Here is an 18,833-nt window from a genome sequence, read left to right as displayed (position 1 = left end):
CTTTCTATTTTACAGAGCTGTGCATTGTTCTAGTATACAGTTATTCTACATTTGATAGACACTTGTACGGCTTCTTGTTGCAACTTCAAATAAACCTTCTATGAAATTGTTGTTTAGGCTTTTCTATGAATGTAAGTTTCCATTTCCCAAAGGAAATTCTTAGAGTGGATGCTAGATTTAGAGACTAAGAAACTGCCAAATTGTTTTCCAAAGTGGCTGATCCCTTCAGTAATCCCACGATCAATATTATGAAAATCTTCTCCATGTTTGGTGGAGCCCATTTTCTACCTTAAGCATGGCATCTATGTCTGCTTTGGTGATTTCATAAGAACTTCACTTGCCTTTCATAATGGTTGGTGATGCTGAATGTCATGTTATATGCTCAGTATCAGATTTCATTGGTGAAGTGTTCAGGTCTTTTACCTATTTCAAAAACCAGATTTCCTATTAAATATTGCCTTTTTTATTCTTCTGTCTTCTGAATCTAATTCCCTTATAATATGCTTGATGTTAAAATTTTTTTTTTCACAGATGGTCTTTCTCTTTTCGTAACAGTGAATGCAGAGCTGTAGGACCCCTGTAAAGTCAACGGCAGAAGAAAAACAATAGAAAACACAGTCGGTAAAAGTCCATAATCCTTATTTGATCTCCTTGTATATTGCTGAACTTGTTCCCAGAAATGAATACTGTACTAAAGACATTAATAAGAAGTGAATAAATACTAAAGGAAGGCTTTCTGACCACTGACCATGCTCTATGGCTAACCAGGGGGAATCCTCCCTCTTCCTCCTGTGGCTGAAACATAAATGTAAGGTAGGTTTTCGAGGAAATGGGAAAACATAGGATAACTGAATGTTCACAGAGACCTCTATTCTATGTCTTTCATGTACGTGGAGAAGACTTGGAAATAGCATCCCTCAAAGGATAAAAGTATACAGCTGTGCTTGCCAGAACTGGTCAATACTCTGAGGAGAGTCGACAGTTCTATGCGGAATTATCATGAAATCACTAACAGATGATATAAGGAGGATATCCTTTCCCTGGTTTCATAGACCTAGAAAATGTAGGAGACACAAAACATGGGATGCTTGCATCTTGCAATCTCTCTAAAGAACTGAACCAAAGATGTAAAGTAATGGAGCAAAAGGACCACTCACTTAGCTTCATTTTTAATTCTTTATAATTACAAGTGGATTATTTGAAACCTGGAAAGAAGTTGTTTTAATTCTCTCACAGCAAATAATTTTCATCAATAATTCTGGAAGAGAATGATACAAAACTACACAGATGAATTGGAAATAATTATGAATGTTTAGAATCCACTAAAGACATACAACATATCTCCAAACAAGGCTGAATAATAAGGGGAGAATTGAAGTAGATAATTAGAATTCCTTCACTGAAGTCCAAAATCGTTTTGAGCTCTGTGTAACAGAGGGCAGGAAATAAAAGTGTTAAAGTATGACTTACAGTTTAAGTCAAACTATGGTTGTTTTAAGTCAATAATGAAATTTACTGCCTAATATTCCTAATATGCAATCTTGAGCCATGTTGGTGAAAATTTGTCATTTTATAGTAAATAAGGACAGCTTTATTAGACTGCACCTAGAGTTCTGTGTCTAATTTAAGGTACATCAGTCTAGAAAAAAAATCCAGACTAAGTAAGTTATAAAAGGAGGATTTAGTCATATATTGTAAACTATGACCAGAGAAAAATCATGAAGAACTGACCTAGGAGGAAAGAGAGACTTTGAAAGCCTATAGTTGTTGGCATAAAATGATGAAAACCTTTTGAGCAAAAGGTAATTAGATGTCACTATTGGTTTTCAACACCAGCTTGCCACAACTTAGGATCACCACAGAGAGTCTCAGTTGAGTAATTGTCTAGATTAAGTTGACCTATGAGCATGTCTGTGATTATCTTGATTGTTAATTTGCTCAGGCCATGCCATTCCCTAGGCAGAGCATCCTAAACCATGAGAGATGGGAAAATGTTAGAAGAAAGGATCAAGTGGGCAGCACAGTATGCTCATACGTCTCTGCTCTTGCCTGGAATTGTGATGTGAGCACTTGTATAAGCTATCTCATTGACCTCCTCTCAATGATGGGCTTAAATCTGAAACTGTAGGCTCAACAACAAATCTGTATCACTCTTTTGTTGCCTAATGGTCAGAGATCACAGTAACACAAATGAAACCAGAACCAGGCCTGTTTCCTGTAACTTCCAAAGGGTTAGAAGATAACTCCAGAAAGAAGATCAAGAAAAGGAAGGAACTAGAAGGGTAGAATTCTAACACATTTGGTCTAATATGAAATATGTTATTTGAAATAAGTTAATAATTGTGAGAGTGAATTTCGACCGGCAATTTGATTAGATTTGCAATTATCTGGTAATCTGACCGTCTTCCTCAGCCTATTGTTGTCAAGATACCCTGACCACAATGGACCGGATGCTCAAACTGTGAATCAAAATAATGCCTGTTTCCCTTAAGTTGCTTTGATTAGGTATTTTGTCACAGGAGTGAAAATAAGTAACAAATGCAGGAATCCTCCTTTTAGAGAGTTTTGAGGAGCTCTCTCCAGAAGCCAAGCAAGATGCCGAAAGAAAAGAAGGCCAAAGGGAAGAAGATGGCCCTGGGCCCCTGCCGTTGTCAAGAAACAGGAGGCCAAAAAGGTGGTCCACCCATTGCTTGAGAAAATGCCCAAGAACTTCAGCATTGGGCAGGACACCCAGCCCAAAAGAGATCTAACACACTTTGTCAAATGGCTCTGCTACATCAGGCTGCAGAGGCAAAGAGCCATTCTCTATAAGCGACTCAAAGTAACCTTCTGCCATTAACCAGTTCACCCAAGCCCTGGACAGGCAAGCAGCTACCCAGTTGATTAAGCTTGCCCACAAGTACAGGCCAGAAACAAAGCAAGAGAAGAAGCAAAGGCTACTGGCCCGTGTTGAGAAGAAAGCTGCTGGCAAAGGGGACAACCCAACTAAGAAACCATTTGTCCTTCGAGCAGGAATCAATACACCACCAACTGAGCCTTAAGAAGGCTCAGCTGGTGGTGATTGCCCATGATGTAGACCCCATCGAGCTGGTGGTTTTCCTGCCTGCCCTGGGTTGAAAGATGGGGTGCCCTACTGCATCATCAAGGGTAAGGCCAGGCTGGGGTGCCTGGTCCACAGGAAGACGTGCACCACTGTTGCCTTCATACAGTTTAACTTGGAAGACAAGGGTGCTCTGGCTAAGCTGGTGGAAGCTATTAGGACCAATTACAATGACAGAACAAGATCAGTTGCCACTGGGGAGGCAACGTCCTGGGTCCTAAATCTGTGGCTCACATTGCCAAGCTGGAAAAGGCAAAGACTAAAGAACTTGCCACTACACTGGGTTAAATGTACACTAAGTTTTCTGTATATAAATATAATTTACCAAATTTGTAAAAAAAAAAAAATAAAGTTTTGAGGGAAAAAAACAAACAGAATTCATCTCTTGGAGAACAGATAGATAAAGGGCAGGTTTAAGTGCAATGAGTAGAAGAAGAAAGAAAGCAGACAGTTGGGTTCAACCTGGTGCATGTGGGAGTCCAGGGTCATGTGGAACTCATTTGAGCTCTCACTTTTCTGTAACGTGGGAGGGGAAAGAACAAAATTAACAAATATGTGGAGGGAAATGAGACCCACAACTACAAAAGAGAATTTGGAGTCCATTTGGAAATTTTTCCAAGAAGTTGCATTTCGATAGTTTGAGTTGTTTTTGAATTTTGTGTCAAACTGAAAATTAGATTTTACAACTTTATGAGTTGGAGAGATATTAAAATTTTTGACATTGTTCTGTCCACTTAACATTCATAGGAAATCATGAGCATGTGAAATGAGAGCAAGAAAAACAATGTTAAATTTAAAGCAAGAATTTACTCTTAGTTACAGGAGAGTCTGTCTAGGGGGTTAGTGAAACCGTGTGAATTAAAATGAAATGAATTGTGAAAGGGAGGGTCGATACCGAATAGCTATGCTCAATATTGATCAGTGTAGGGAGGAAAATCATACAAAATTAAAACAGACTATAATTGTCCTATTGTCTTAATAGTTTGTAAATAATACATGGTTCTCGACTAGAAAGAGAAATAAATACATAATGCTACAGATAATCAACAAAGGATGTATGGAACTCAGTGGTAGGAAAACGAAAACATTAAAACCTTGACAGTAGTAATTAATTGCATGTGTTAGCTGTAGGTTCTTCTGGTAATATCGGTCTTCTCTGGGAACACAGAGACTAGTTGACTTTAAAAAAAAATAGGAAGCTAAAATGTTCATGTTCTCTGGGGGTAGAAAATGACAATACCAGAAACAAAAAGAAGAAAGGCACACATTAAACAAATTCTTTTCAGACTTTCTCCATGATACTTGGATATACAGCCCGACATCATTTCACACGGTATGTTGTTGGTTGATATAACAGACACATATATGTGCATATGTGCATATACACACTGAATCCATGTATGTGTACATGTAAGGACAACTGCAAGAAATCAATCTGATAGTGGGATGGAAACTTCATCTCCACTTTCTAGCTTCCACGGTGCTGAAAACTGGTATGCATTTTCACAGGGTAGAAAAGTAATTGACAATCTTGCCCACTTATGAATCCTACAAATGATGATAATGACTGGCTACAATAGCTGCATGAATGTCATAGAAGTAACCAACTATTTTCTAATTGAATTTAAGACCCACTCCATAATACAGAACTCGTGTCTAAAACTGGTAACTAGACCAAGGACTGATGACAGGCCTTAAGGAAGAATTTACAACTATTATGAGCATAGTGTTAAAGTGTCTGCTAATTACTTATATCCATGGGTTAGTGCAGCTCTCTGCTGTTCTATGAGAAGTTTATTGCAGTAGATAGCTATAGCACAAAGACCTACAACCTGTCAAAGTGCAGAAAATAAGAGACTGAAGAGTGCTCAGTCCTAAATGGAACATCTGTATCATATCCCCTACTCCCAAAGCTTAGGGTTTTTCATGGAAGAGAGAGTAGAAAGCTGTAAGAGTCAGAAGATGAATACAGACAAACAGTGGGGGTTTTTTTCTGTATGAAAGGGCTATTATATACATGAGCTTACAGCAGTTTTGACAGCATACATAAGGTTTTCACAAGATCAAACCAAACAAAAACCATGTGTGGATAGGGAAGGGAGTCACAACCCTCTGCCTTGTGATGAGCTATAAGTAACTGATGGCTGCAAGAAAGAGATTTAGTCTTCATGATTGGTGACCCACAATCAGGTGAATAGCTCTATACCTATGTACATACTAGCAGCACTAAGATGACTCAATGTGTTTTTTAAAAGTCATGTGAAGGTAAGTAGTGGTGGGGAGGATAGAGAAGAAATTGGAGGAGGGCTAATGGGGTATAGAGGGTTGATTTAAAATTGAAAATTTCAACTCTTAAACTAAAATATAAATGTTAAAATAATAACTCCAAAATTGTCTATTTCCCAAAGCACTAGCCCCATAACAGAGCTGATTCCATGCAGTTGTACATGAGACATCCACACAGATATCATACCACTTCCTCCTTCTCATTCACCAAAGTAGATTCCTAATCATTACTCCTTATGCCATGTTTAGGTTCAGTTAGCTCATATGTTGACATTTCCCCCATTGTAATGCATTGTTCAATTTTTCCACACTAGTAGAACAACCATCTACTGAAAGACCCCAATCACTCTCAGTGCTAGACCCAATGGTGATGTTTAACAGCACTGTTAATACATGTGCAACCAAAGGCTGGAAAAGATGTTGTAAATCCATATTCCTGACTACTTCTCTACATTATGAGTCATTTACATACACATTTAGTTACAGGGCAAAGCTGTTCCTCCAAATAGCACCCCTGGGTCATATGGAATTATTCTTTCCTAATAATGTAGAAGATGTAAAATGCATTACCCACTCTACTAATGAATAGAAAGAGGTGGTTCTGTATCAGGGAGATTTGCTAAATGACTTACTTGGAACATTTCTTATTCATTAACAAATAAACACTGTACAGTGTGCCAACCCGGGCAGCAGTGATAATGTCGTCTTTGTCACTGCTGCCTTTATTTCATTCTTATAAAAATATCAATGTGTTTGGGGAGGTCCCATGGAAATAAAGCAAATGTATTTAGCCAGAACAACCCAGTTCTCCTGAGTCCACATCCTCCAACTCTGCAGCCCAATGTAGAAACCATTTCCCTCCTGCAAAGGAGCCAGCCTTTGCCAAACTAAACAGCAGGCACACAGCAGATGGAGCCAGCAGTGGCCAGGCTCTGCCTCCAGGCTCTACCTTCAGTTGGCAGTAGGCATTTTCTGTTCCTTGCACAGAATGTTCACTGACCTCTTCAGGAGCTTCCAACTTCTTTGAGAAGTGTTCATGTAGGTGAATTTCTTCTAAGAGAGTTCAAATTCTCTATCCTTACCTGGTAGAAAAATTCATCAAGTTGTGGGAAAATTCTCAAAATTACAGGAGTAACTGTGAATTCCTTTCTGTAAAACAGAGTTTGTGATTATGAATCCTTTGACCTAAATAGCATATAGCTTAAGCACCAACAAACACCAGAATTTGCTCTGGGCAAGTGGCAGGCATAGAAACTCTTGTAACAACCCTGAAATGTTTACATAACAACCCCTTGTGCATTGCCATGTAGTCTTTCTATAGGGCCACTATTAGGGCAGAGGAGTAAATTCTCCATTCCAAATGGAAGCCATTTTTTTTTTTCAAGTCAAAGTTTCTCACTTCTTTTTAATGTTCTCCCTTCCTAGTCTCCCTCCCCTTTAAAGAAGTGACCTTGCTGATCCTCTGTTCTCTCTAGAGACCATGGCTGTTGATCTCATCCAGCCCTTAGGAATCTGACCTCTCCACAATTCTGCTGAGAGGAAACTGGTCCCGGTCACCAAGCAGCTTCATAACTTCTACACCAGATCTTACCTTTGGGTCCTGACATAAAGCTATGTCAAAGCCTCACCCAGTTAATTAACCCCAGTAGCACAAGGACTTAATAGGTGTGGCTGTGAGGATCTGGCAGCCACACCCCATCTGAAAATCAAAGAGCAAGCCCCAGGCCCCAAGAGCTTTCCCCAAAACAGTCCCGGAGTTTTGATTTCTACATCCAGTTTGGGGCCTTTGGGTTAGAGAAGAAAACAAGCCGAGTAAGAGACAGTGTTTCCATGTCCTTAACTTCCTCCTCTCTCTGTGGGAAAAGGAAAGAAACCATCTCGGAGATCTAAAGGATAAGAAATGTCCTCAAAACTGATTCTAGCTTTCTAGCTGAAGACTCTCAATAAAACTCTCCAAAGAAGTAACCCCAGCTTGTTTTCTGATACTTATAATGAGAAGTAAATTCCCTTCCATTTCAAGAAAATGAAATTTGAAGGCCATTATAGTATTCTAGTCATCCCAATACTAACTCTCTTGGCAAAACCCATCACTGAATAGTCGGTATGACAATGATTTAGAAAGAATGGAAACGGCAACAGTTTAAATAGCTACACATAAAAGAATTACACATTTAAAGAGCTTGACTTCCAGATTTCTCCCTGACAATGGGAGAAACATGAGTTTTATTTAAACCTGTGTTTTTGTTCTCTACCGTGTAGCCACCATAGTGATTAAGAGAAATGAGATGAGAAAGTTTTGGAAAAACTCCAACTAACAGAAATAATTTCCCTCAAAACATTGGAAAGTGGTGGTTTGAGGTAAAACTTGTTAGATAAAATATAAACCAAACCAAGATGTGTTGGGCCTATCATATTCCGGGCGCTGGCTGGAAAGATGTAAACCAAGGTCACAATTCTATCCTTCAATACTTGTTCCCTTGTTACATGGGTCTATTGTTTTACCAGGGTATCAATGTATTTACAAAATATGCATCCCTATGTAGATGATCTTAGCAGAAAGACATAAAAAGCACCTTTTGCCTTTTAAATTCTTATGATTAACAACTGCTATGCATAATCTCACCAATAGCAATACAACCAACACTTCCCAGATTTAGGGGACCTGTGTTAGTTCATTTTTCCTCAAGAACAATAAACAAAGCCTGACAAAGGAAGACAGATTTCTTTAGGGTCATGGTTTCAGGGGAATCCCTCTATGGCTGGTAGGCCCCAAGCACTTAAGTGGAAGCAGGTACACAGTAGTTTCTTCAGCTCATGAAGGAGAAAGAGAAAGGAGGGGAGAAGGTGGAAGAAAAGGAAAGGGAAGGAGAGAAAAGCAGAAAACTCAGAGGATAGAAAAGGAGCAGAGGGAAGGAGGGGAAAGCAAAAACAAGGAGGGGAAAGGGAAGTGGAGGTGAGGGGGAAAGAAGAACAAACATTCTTAAGGACCTATCCTTCCTAACCTACTTCCTCCAGCCAAGTTGTATCTTCTAGATTGTGTAGAACTTCCCAAAATAGCTGTATCGGCTAAAAATTAAGCTTTCAATGCTAGGCCTTATATTTTTAGGGAGTGGGAACATTTCATATGCAAACCGTAACATAATACTGTGCTGTGCTTATGTATGCTGAGATTTAAACCCAATTCTCTTGACACTGCATGCATTACGTCTCCATCATCTTGCATCTCTGCATACAACAATCTAATGTTGTCCCTTAGGGCTGGAGAACATGCAGCTCAGAAGATGTGAGCTGGTATTAAGATAGGGAAGGGATTTAAATTGACAAAGCCAGATGTCCTATTATAATACACACCAGCATTTCTCAGACTACTTTCCAGTTAATTGTGTGTGGCACTTGATCCCTAATATTCTGTTTTATCCTAATAGAAATGTATATTTCAGCTGGGACCTTGCCCTTTCTGCTCCACTTGTCTGCAGCAGATATGTGGAAGTAGAGGCCAACTATCGTGGACTTTGTGGATAAGGACATTGTCTAAGAATGAAGAGGCAACAAACTAGAAGGGTATGGAGCCCAGATTCTGTGGAGCCAAGCCACTAGTCTGTGCTGCTCAAGACTTAATTGTCACTAAACTGAGAAATAAACTTTAATCTTATTTAAGTCACTTTTATTGTTGATGTCTGTTAGTCCAGATGAACCTATAATTTAATTCATGTTTATGTTTCCAAATTACCCTAAAGCAAGTGTTGGGATTTACAGACCACTGATAGTTCTCTACTGCAGCCAAAATTAAAGGCCAACCCAGAACTTGTGGGCTTTCACAATCTGACCAACACCTTTCTCTCTTTCTTTCCACTCAGCCAGACTAATAGATTTATTGTTTCTTCACCATGCTCCATCTTCCTCTGCCTTGAACACTAATGTCAAAAGACTTTTTTTGGGGGGGGGGCGGGGGGGCTGGTTACAGCCTATCTTTGAACCCACCATCTGCTGTATGCAGAAAATAAAGGTTGTTTTGTTTAGCTAGGAAAGGCAGAGGAGGGAAGTCAAAGAAGGAGGGAAGGATGTGGAGGAGGGAAAGAGCAAAGTGGGATTTGAAGGAACAGAGTAGAGGAAAGAAAACACAGGGAATGGGTGGCTGTTGTGTAGCATCCTTACGGACAGCAAAGCATTATTCAGAGGGGATGCAGGAAAAAAGCCATCACCCTATGAAACCCTGGGAGGAAACGCTATAATCATAGGCAGGTTTTATATCTTCCATGAACTTTATGTTTGTTTACATTTATTCCTTGGGAAAGCAATTAGGCAAATGAGAAACATTAGAAAATTGGTTTGCACTCATTTACTGAAGCATTTTCTCCTCGTGTACAGCAATTTGAATAAGCCGCAAATTAATTTTTGAATCGGCGGTGCCAAATGTAGTTTAGCCTTTTAGGATACTCAGGGAAGCTATTTGAAACCGAATTTACTTTCCAGGGGCAATCGCTGACAACTCGAATCCCAGCATGTTGGCATATTTAGAAGGGGCTCATTCTGTTTTCAGTTATGGCTTTCTGCCTTGGTTTATCCCATAAGAAGCAGCAGGCTTGTCTAGGCACATGTTTAATTTTCCACTTTCTTGGGAAGCTTTTACTTGAATATTGAAAACATTTTACTTAATATTGAGGTGGAGAAAATTAGCACAAGAGTTCTAAATAATAATGTAAGTTCTTTTAAAGAAGAGCTTGTAAAATGGTGGTAAATCAAATATTACTGCAACATTTGTACAATTAAGACAGGGCCACTGGTAGTTCTATTCTAACTGAAAGAGTCTTTGTATCTGTCCCTAAATCTATATCTACAATATTTTTGAAGAATGTACTGTTATAAGAGAGAATTTTTATCTAGTCACTCCTCAAAGCCAAGGCAGCAAGAGTCACTCACTGAAACTGACTAAAGTACTATCTCTACATATAAAATATGGAGTGTCCTCTGAATGTGGGGTGCCCTCTGTCTAGTTTTATCCCGAGCAACTTTATGTGTTGTTCCCTTAGTACCAATGCAGTCTGCAGATGAAGAGAAAATGAGACACCATGGGGTGGTAGTGATCCTCTTTTCTTTGTGGCCAGAAAAAAGAGCAAACCTCTGGAAACCTGTATCTGTTATTACACAGAGAACGATGTATTCACTAAGACCTTGAAACTCATATGTTTGCATTCCAACCAAATGCAACACCATCAAAGGCAGATAGACGTCTGCTTTGGATTTTTACTTTCCATCCTCACTGAGTACACCATAATTTACTGAGATACAAATCAAACAATCAAATACCCGACACTCCCTTCTTTATAAAATTAAAGTTATGAGTCATGACTTAATGGCAACTCTCGATATCGTTCTTAAAGTACTTTTAGAATAAAAACATTATTGGAAGTTTGTATCACACTTTTTGCAGTTTCAAATTCATTATTTCATTGTGCAGCCTGTTGTTTCTGTGTAGTTATCTTGTTAAACTTTTGAAAAACGTGTCATTCCTTATTGCCAATGTGTTGATTCACTGCACATTTATTTAATGGGCAATAACTGAAAATCTACTACCTTTCAAGCTCATGTTACATTGTAACCACTCTTCCCAAAGTTTTTTTTCCACCAGGACCTTCTGCAAGTGGAACCATCATATCATACAAATCCCATTGTACCAATGGAAGCACTGTATGACATTTCTAATAAACAGATACAGTTAAAATATAATCAATCAGTTAAAATTTGGGCAATGCTCAAATATTTTCCTTGGATGCAGTTCTAAACACAGGGATAAGCTTACACTCTGTTCCTGCTGATTCATTTGTCAGTCTTCAGTCATAGAAAGTTCTGGGAGCATTGTTGGAAGAGCATTAGCAAAACTGCATGGCAAACGGAGGACCAGCAAGACTGCTTTCTTTTGCACAAGGGCCTTTTCTCCCTGGGTATTCTGGGTTTGCATTCATCTGCTGACAGTTCCCACAGCCGGAAACTATCCTTCTGTGCCCTCAGCTTTTGTAAGTACTTCTGCCTACTCTACTTGTTCCACAGGCACGCCTTATGGCCCTTCAGCCAACACTTACTATGTCTCCCCGTTGACCCTTTCCCTGGAATCCCTTGTCTCATCTCTTTGTCCCAGACAATCTGCTCTTCTCCATAGACAGTCCAAACAACTCCAATTTGTATTCTGTGACCTTTCCAACAACCCACACACCCTCTTAAATGGATGCTTTACTCATAGAATCATGGAGCTTTTCTTTTTTCTCTAGGAGTCTCTGTATTAGAAAGTTTAGAGAGCTGTGCCCAGTTCTGTTTTGTTTTGTTTTCTTCTTTTACTCATAAGCTTAAAAGCTAAGATTTATTGCATGCTTTCAATGTGCCAGTTACCATGATAGGAACATTATTTAAGCTCCATTACAAGTGTTAGAGGTCAGGAGCAATACTTACTATATGGGTGAAGAAATATCCTTGGACAGCTTTAAGGGTTTGCATGCTTGCACAAATGCCTTGCCCATCAAAGACAAACATGGACATTAACTCACACCCATCAGACTCCATGCCCTAAACAGCACAGAAAGGAATACAGTGGCTGTACCTAGTAACACCACAGAGAACATTTACAATGGGATAGTCCTCATAAGTGTGTTACAAGAGCCCAAAAGCAGTCATCAGAAGGGAAGCAGCCAACTGTGGGATCTAACTGGAAGAGACGTGTGTGATTCCCCAGAGCTGGATAGAAAAAGGGATGAGTCGTCACTAGAAAGAAGGTAGACATTGGCAGTCAGTTTCTCAGTCTCAGGCAGTGGGAGTTGGGGCTATGGAAGAACAGACGAAGAGGAGCTAGGCTACTACACTAGAAACACTCACTGACTGCACCTATAGCAGAGGTTGAGGGACAAATCCTAAGTGGTGCTTCCCACCCTGTGGCCTGCAACTACCACTAGTGCCAGTTTCAGGAAAAAAATTCTGATTATCTTAAGGAAGCCCTGGGAGTCGTTCACAGAGTAGCATATGTACATCACAGAGAGGGGAAGGACAGTTGAGAATAGGCACACCATGACTCCCTTGTTCTAATGCCCATACTGACATCACTAATCCATGATACCTCGTGCATCACTCCTGTCCGTGGTTGGCAATTGCCTATAACTGTGGCAGAGATGGCCATCATCTGTCCATTGGATAATGAACGTTCTTCCTCCTAGATATTGCTAAACACTTCCTTTACACAGTGACTGGAATATAACAAGTTAGCTATCTGTAGCTAGGGAGGATGAGGAGATCTCAAGTGACTAACTACTAAGAAGTTGGACTCTTCTGTCCCCAACAGTATGGAGATAGCACAGGAAGAGCAGACTTTATGTTGGGCCTCTGTGCAACATTACTCAGTGAATTATTATTAAACCAATTCCATGATTCCAGAGACTAAGGTTCCCCATGTAAGCGAGGCTGTTTGAGTAGCTTGGGCCGTCATCAAAAAGCTCACTGTTATTTCTATCTAGGCCAGTGTCTCTCCTTCAAAAGAAAAAAAAAATGTGACTACCTCTTTAATGCTGTTGAGAAGTAACTTGCTTGGCCTTTTTGTTACAACAATTGATATTATTGTTGGAATTCATTACTTCTCGAGTGTTCTCTATTTAATCTGTTTCACATTCATAAGGAGTATGAAATCCAAAACCAGCACAGACTCAATTACTCTCATTCCTTGACCTTAAGTATAATTGTCTAACATATGGGAGATGGGACATTTCAAGGAAATGACAATGGGTCTGGTGCTTCAGAGTGACAAAGTCCCCAGGAAAAAAAATACTCACCCAAACATAGTTAATCCACTTCATTACAAAAATTACATGAGAAATTTCATAAGCGCCATCTTACTCACAGAATTCTAGGTATTTCCTGTTCTCAAGGGCAAAGAAATACTGCAAAATCAACATTTTTTTAATGACATTTCAGTACTGTCTCTTTTGGCCCAAAAGAGAGAAAGTAAGAGACAGAAATGAAAAAAGAGAGAAAGGCTAATTAAGCATTTTCAACTCTTAAGAGTTGATTTTACAGTAAACCTTTAATCCAATTTGTATTCTGTGTGAACAAGTTTATCTGTCCTCCTGGTGACAACATCATGAATAAATTAAACTAAATCCATCTGCTTTCTCTGGGATTAATTCTTCCTTGATTACTATAATACAAAAGTGAGTACTAGCATTTCCATTTTAAAATGAAGCAACTCTTAATTCAGTTGTATGGCACATTTTAGGATAAAAATCTATTTGCTACTGCTCATCTGGAGTACAGTCTGAGATAAGCCCATCCGAACTGTGGCAGAGCCTAATGTTTATTAAAGTCTGTGAAATGAATTCACATTGAATATGATCCCTTGGTCTGAATGTTGAGTATCAAGCCAGCATAAACTTAAGCTCTTCTGGAAGAAAAGTTAAGAATTTCTCTCAGTTCCATCTACCCTGCACCTCCCAGTCACACACACACATGCACAGAATTTTCCTCCTTCATACTGCCCAGAGGGCTAATGGACAGGATTCATGACCCTGTCTTTCTCCTGCCCCCCATTCTGTTCTCTGACAGGAGTCAGAGATACTGACCCTTGCAGGCTATTCTCCCCTCCCCCCAACTTTCCAGTGAGTTTATAGCATTAGGCAATGAGTGTTAACTCCAAAGACACTGAGAAGCCTGAACTCTGCTTACTATATGAGCTCAACAGCAAGAAAGGCCAGCTGTAGTTAGGAGCCCCACAAAATAAGTTCCCCTATGGTCTCTTCTGCTGTGACTTCCTTCCCTGTTAATATGTAAGTTGCTTCTCTGGTGTTCTATTGGTTTCTTATTCCACTGTTTGAAATCTGTCAGATAGTTTTCCTTTTTTGTTTTTGTTTGGTTGGATCATGACTAATGCAAATAGTTTCAAATGATGACAAACTACATTATCTCTCACACTGACTTCATAGAAACTCAAACCATAGGAATAGGTAGAAAGCAAAGGGGACAGAGCTCTCTCTACCCACATGTTATCCGAGGTTCAGCCCCTAGACATTCCATGCTGTTCCCTATATAGGTAGCAATCTGGAACTTTTTATTTCTTCATTATTCACTCCAAAATAAAAGTAAATTTGGCTAACATCAGCCATAGCACTCCTTGCCTCTACTACAGATAGTTTTGACTTTTCCTGTAATTAGAACAATCCAGCCCCCAACCTAGTCCCTATTAGAAGGCAGATTCTCACAGTACAGATAAGAATAATATAGGGTTTGTGATCCAGCTGATGTTCTGAATCATACACTATCCATGCTTTAATCTTCAGGCTGGCCAGAGCCTGCAGTCACTACGGCGAACTTCCAGAAAAAAAGTTTGGTGCCTTAGAGCTGCCACACAGTGCCTTAAGGAGTATATCTTCAAACCTGAAAAGCTCTCTTACATCTCTGGCCCTGGGAAACCCAACACGCCAGACATTAGATCTACTTCTCAAAGCTCCAACATCCAAACTAAAGGCTGCAATAGCAGACCTTCTCCAACTCTTCCTATCTTCCCCTAGAAGCCCTGCCAGCCAACGCCTCTGAAACTCTCTTCAAGAGGCAGCTCCCTCTCTTCTCCAACAAAAGAAAAATTTAAAAGTCCCTTGAAACAAATGGGAGTCAACTTTTCTTTTTTTCTGCTTTCTCGGACTCTTGTTCTACATTTTCTTCCCCCCTAGAGAGCAAAACAAAGTGTCAGGCAATATCTAAATGCATGAATGTTCCTTAGTGATGAATAAATAAGTTGTAGAGAAGGGGCCTATGGCCTTGCTCTATTCTGCACACCCAGAGAGACAAACCTGCAGATACAAGTGGCACACGTTAGTTTAGTTCTGCAGACAACATGCCATAGAACAACTTGGAAGGAAGAGAAATAGGCCTATAGGGGACCAACAAGAATAGGTTTCGACCCACACCACTGACCAGTCAGACAGGCCATAAACTTGAGGGTTCAGAGACAATCAGTGTCTAGCCTGGGACATCACATGGGGAGTGTGTTAGTTAGGGTTTTACTGCTGTGAACAGACACCATGACCAACATTTAATTGGGGCTGGCTTAGAGGTTCAGAGGTTCAGTCCATTATCATCAAGGTGGGAGCATGGCAGTATCCAGGCAGGCATGGCACAGGCAGAGCTGAGAGTTCTATGTCTTCATCCAAAGGCTGCTAGTGGAAGACTGACTTCCAGACAACTAGGGTGAGGGTCTTAAACCCACACCCACAGTGACACACCTACTCCAACCAGGTCACACCTATTCCCACAAGGCCACACCTCCAAATGGTGCCACTCCATGGTCCAAGAATATACAAACCATGACAGGGAGTTAGGGTTCTGGCATGTGAATGGGGGTGGGGAGCATGAACAACCACTCTGCTGCACTCACAGATTCAAAAACGTCAGTAACTTTATTCTGCCTTCCCTTCGCATCTTTGTTGTTTCTCTTCATTGGTCCTGAATAATCTGCAAGAACACTCCAAATATATTTATTGTGAATAAATGTCACTGACAAAAATTTTCATCTTACAAAGGAGAGGTGTTTAATTCTGACTTTTATAAGCTCCGTGGTTATTTTTATATTTATATTTGGCACTGTTTTCATAAAAGGCCCTGATTCCCTTTGTTCTAGTGGAAGACTGACTTCCACTTACTTCAATACTTAACAACTAACTCTGGACTGTATTGATTAAGATCAGCAATGTGCCTGCCCCTAGAGGTGTGACAGATATGACTGGCATCTCACATGTGCATCAGTAGGTGTCAGAGAGGAGAGAGGCCATGCTTACTCTCAGTGTTCTGACTTAGGAACATCTGAATGATTTGTAGCCTAACATTTTCTGAAAAAGCAAACCTGAGATGACCTCCAGTCTATCACCAGGCAGGCCCAGACAGGATCCCAGAATGGGGAGCAAGCTTGAAACCTGAAGAACCTAGCCTGGGATCATGGACCCTGAATGGGAGTGAGACAGACACAGCAGACCCTCAAAAGGGGCCACTTGGGCAAGCCTGCTGAGGAGCAAGCCTGAGACAACCACCAGACCAGTGCCATGGGGCTCAGACAAGAAGTTATCCTGAGATGGCCACCAGCCTGGCCTTGCAGGCCTTAGTGGGTAGACCATGTCTGAGATGACCCCTTCCCAGTGTCATAGTGCATGAGCAGAATATAGTATCCCTAAGACCACTCCAAGCACTCAGAGACCCCCAAGTGCCACTAAGAGGAGCAAGTAAATGGTGGAGAAATGGAAGAGAAAGAGAAACAGAAGGATGTGGGCACAATGAAGAGAGGCAGAACTGGAGATTCAAAGGTAGTGAGGAACAGCCTGATGTGAATAGTCTGTGATGATACATGGGACTATGATACGGTGGGTCCTGGCCTGTGCTGCCACTGGGGACCATGTCTAGGTCCCAGATATCCCTGGTCTGGGCTGCCGCCCAGTAACATATTCATGTATGTAGGCTGTACACAGCTGGCCTTACCCTTCACTTGGGCATCCTGGAATAGCTGGCCCTGGGGGCGTGAGAGCAGGAGAGCTGACCCCACGCCTAGCCAGCTGCAGGGAGAGTGGGCTCTACATGGTGTGGGAATAGCAAATGAACCAGCTCCGGGATCTGAGCGTGGAAGAGCTGGCTCTACTTTGCAGTAGTGTGGACAAGGGAGAAATGCCCTCCTCCCCACTCTCCCCTTACCATTGGAGGCAGGTGGAAGACTGGTCCCTGGGGTCAGGAGAACAGGAGAGCAGGTCCTGCACCTGCTCACCTGAGCAGCAGAGTAGAGTTGACCCTGGTTGTGGGGGTTGCAGATGAGCCAGCCCCAAGGGTGTGCATGCAGAAGAGCAGGCCATGACTCTTGTCTGCTGGGTGGTAATGTAGTCTCGTGGGAGTCCTCCTCCTCACCCTTGTCTGTCCTTTATTATCTATGGCAGGATGGAGAGTGGACCCAGGGTCATGAGAGTGGGAGAACTGGCTTTGTCCTTCACTGACTGCAACACTCAAAGTTGGACTAGTACCTTGCCTGGGCAGCAGGCTAGAGCTAGCTCTGGTTGCAAGGGTTGCTGGTGAACTGGTCCTGCGGGCATGAAAGTGGGAGAGCCAGTGGGTTGACCAGTTCAGCTACTTCTCAGGCCCAGATCCAGGGCTTTGAAGTGGTCCACCCCAACATCTACCTAATGGACGAACTGTTAGAATGCATAAAGGGGCCAAGACTACAGATGGAAAACTACGGGATCTCCATGATGCAGGGCAACAACAGGATATCCTAACTGAGTAGTGCTAGTGAAGTCCCAGTATTGCTAGAGTAGCAGAAACCAGAAGCCTCGTGCCAGACCAACGAGTTATTGAAATAAATGTTTGCAAGCAAGGAAGTATGGACAAATGGGTGTACTGTAGGACACAATGTGATGTACTACAGCTTCCACAATGAGATTTTTTTTTCTCTGTTGTGGGAGAAGGTTGTAAGGTTGGAGTGTAGGTATGAGGGGAGGGGGAAATGAGTGGGATTGGGGTGCATGATTTGAAACTCACAAAAAACAAATAAAGGCTTTTTTTTAAAGTTTAGAAATGTGACAGACAGTCTTGGTAAAGGAATTTGGTTCTAGTTTCTGAAGAATCACTTAATCTTGAGACGTAGCCCTCACAGACTCGTTCTCATGTGCGCATTCTGCCTCAATGAAGCTTGCTTTTACTTCCGTTGATACTCTAAAATTATAGCGTAAGCCCGACTTTGACTTTTAACGAGCACATATCTAGAATATTTCATTAACTGCACTGCCTGTACATTTAGATTATGAGAAAAAATGGCATTCATAATAATGTGAAGAACTTCCGGAGTGGTCTCTAGGAGCCACGATTTCCATATTAGTCCTCTTTGGGGGAAAAACCAGGTCTAGGTTGCATACTTGGGATGCTTTCACTGTGAAGCTTCGCGTGCCAAGCTAAATCCGCTTGCTGCTTCCCTGATCAGATCTCTGAGATTTGTGAAGGACAGCGGGCGCTTTCAACTGCTCAGCCCCTGTGTGGAGTCAGATGTCTTTATCCTAAGCTTTAAGTTCACTTGTGCAAAATCAGACCCCTAAACTGTGGGCAGCTTTGTGTCAGCTAGATTTATGTGGGCACAGTCTCCATCACTTGGCTTGACAAATCATACCAGCAAAGCCATACGTCACTTTTGAACTCCATAGGTAGCTGTCCTTTATTGGCTTTGGCCCCTTGAAAGTAGTAAATCACTCTGGTACCCCAAGTGGTCTGGCCAAAGGCCACAGTAGAACATGAGAAAAGTAAAGGAAAGAGATCTCTGCTTCTACTTTGCATATCTAATGAAGAATAAAGTAAAATATCATAAAGTGATGCAGAAAAGAAGCTGCAGGGTTAGAGTCAGACAAACATGATTTTGAATACTAGCAGCTCCACCCACTAGCTAGAAAATCTTGTGCTT

General features: G+C 41.1%; 1 non-coding gene across 1 annotated transcript; it reads left to right on the top strand.

Moving 5' to 3' along the window:
• The first annotated feature begins 16,105 nt into the window (after positions 1 to 16,105).
• On the top strand, positions 16,106 to 16,237 carry LOC115029635 (small nucleolar RNA SNORA17). Its single transcript, XR_003835200.1, has one exon. It is a non-coding gene; the product is annotated as a small nucleolar RNA SNORA17 (small nucleolar RNA).
• Positions 16,238 to 18,833: the final 2,596 nt, after the last annotated feature.

This window comes from Mus caroli, unplaced genomic scaffold (genome assembly GCF_978045245.1).
Source record: "Mus caroli unplaced genomic scaffold, Mus_caroli_1 scaffold_17, whole genome shotgun sequence".
NCBI lineage: Eukaryota > Metazoa > Chordata > Mammalia > Rodentia > Muridae > Mus > Mus caroli.
Note: the sequence above shows the minus strand (reverse complement) of the source record. Positions and strands in the feature narration are given on the sequence as shown.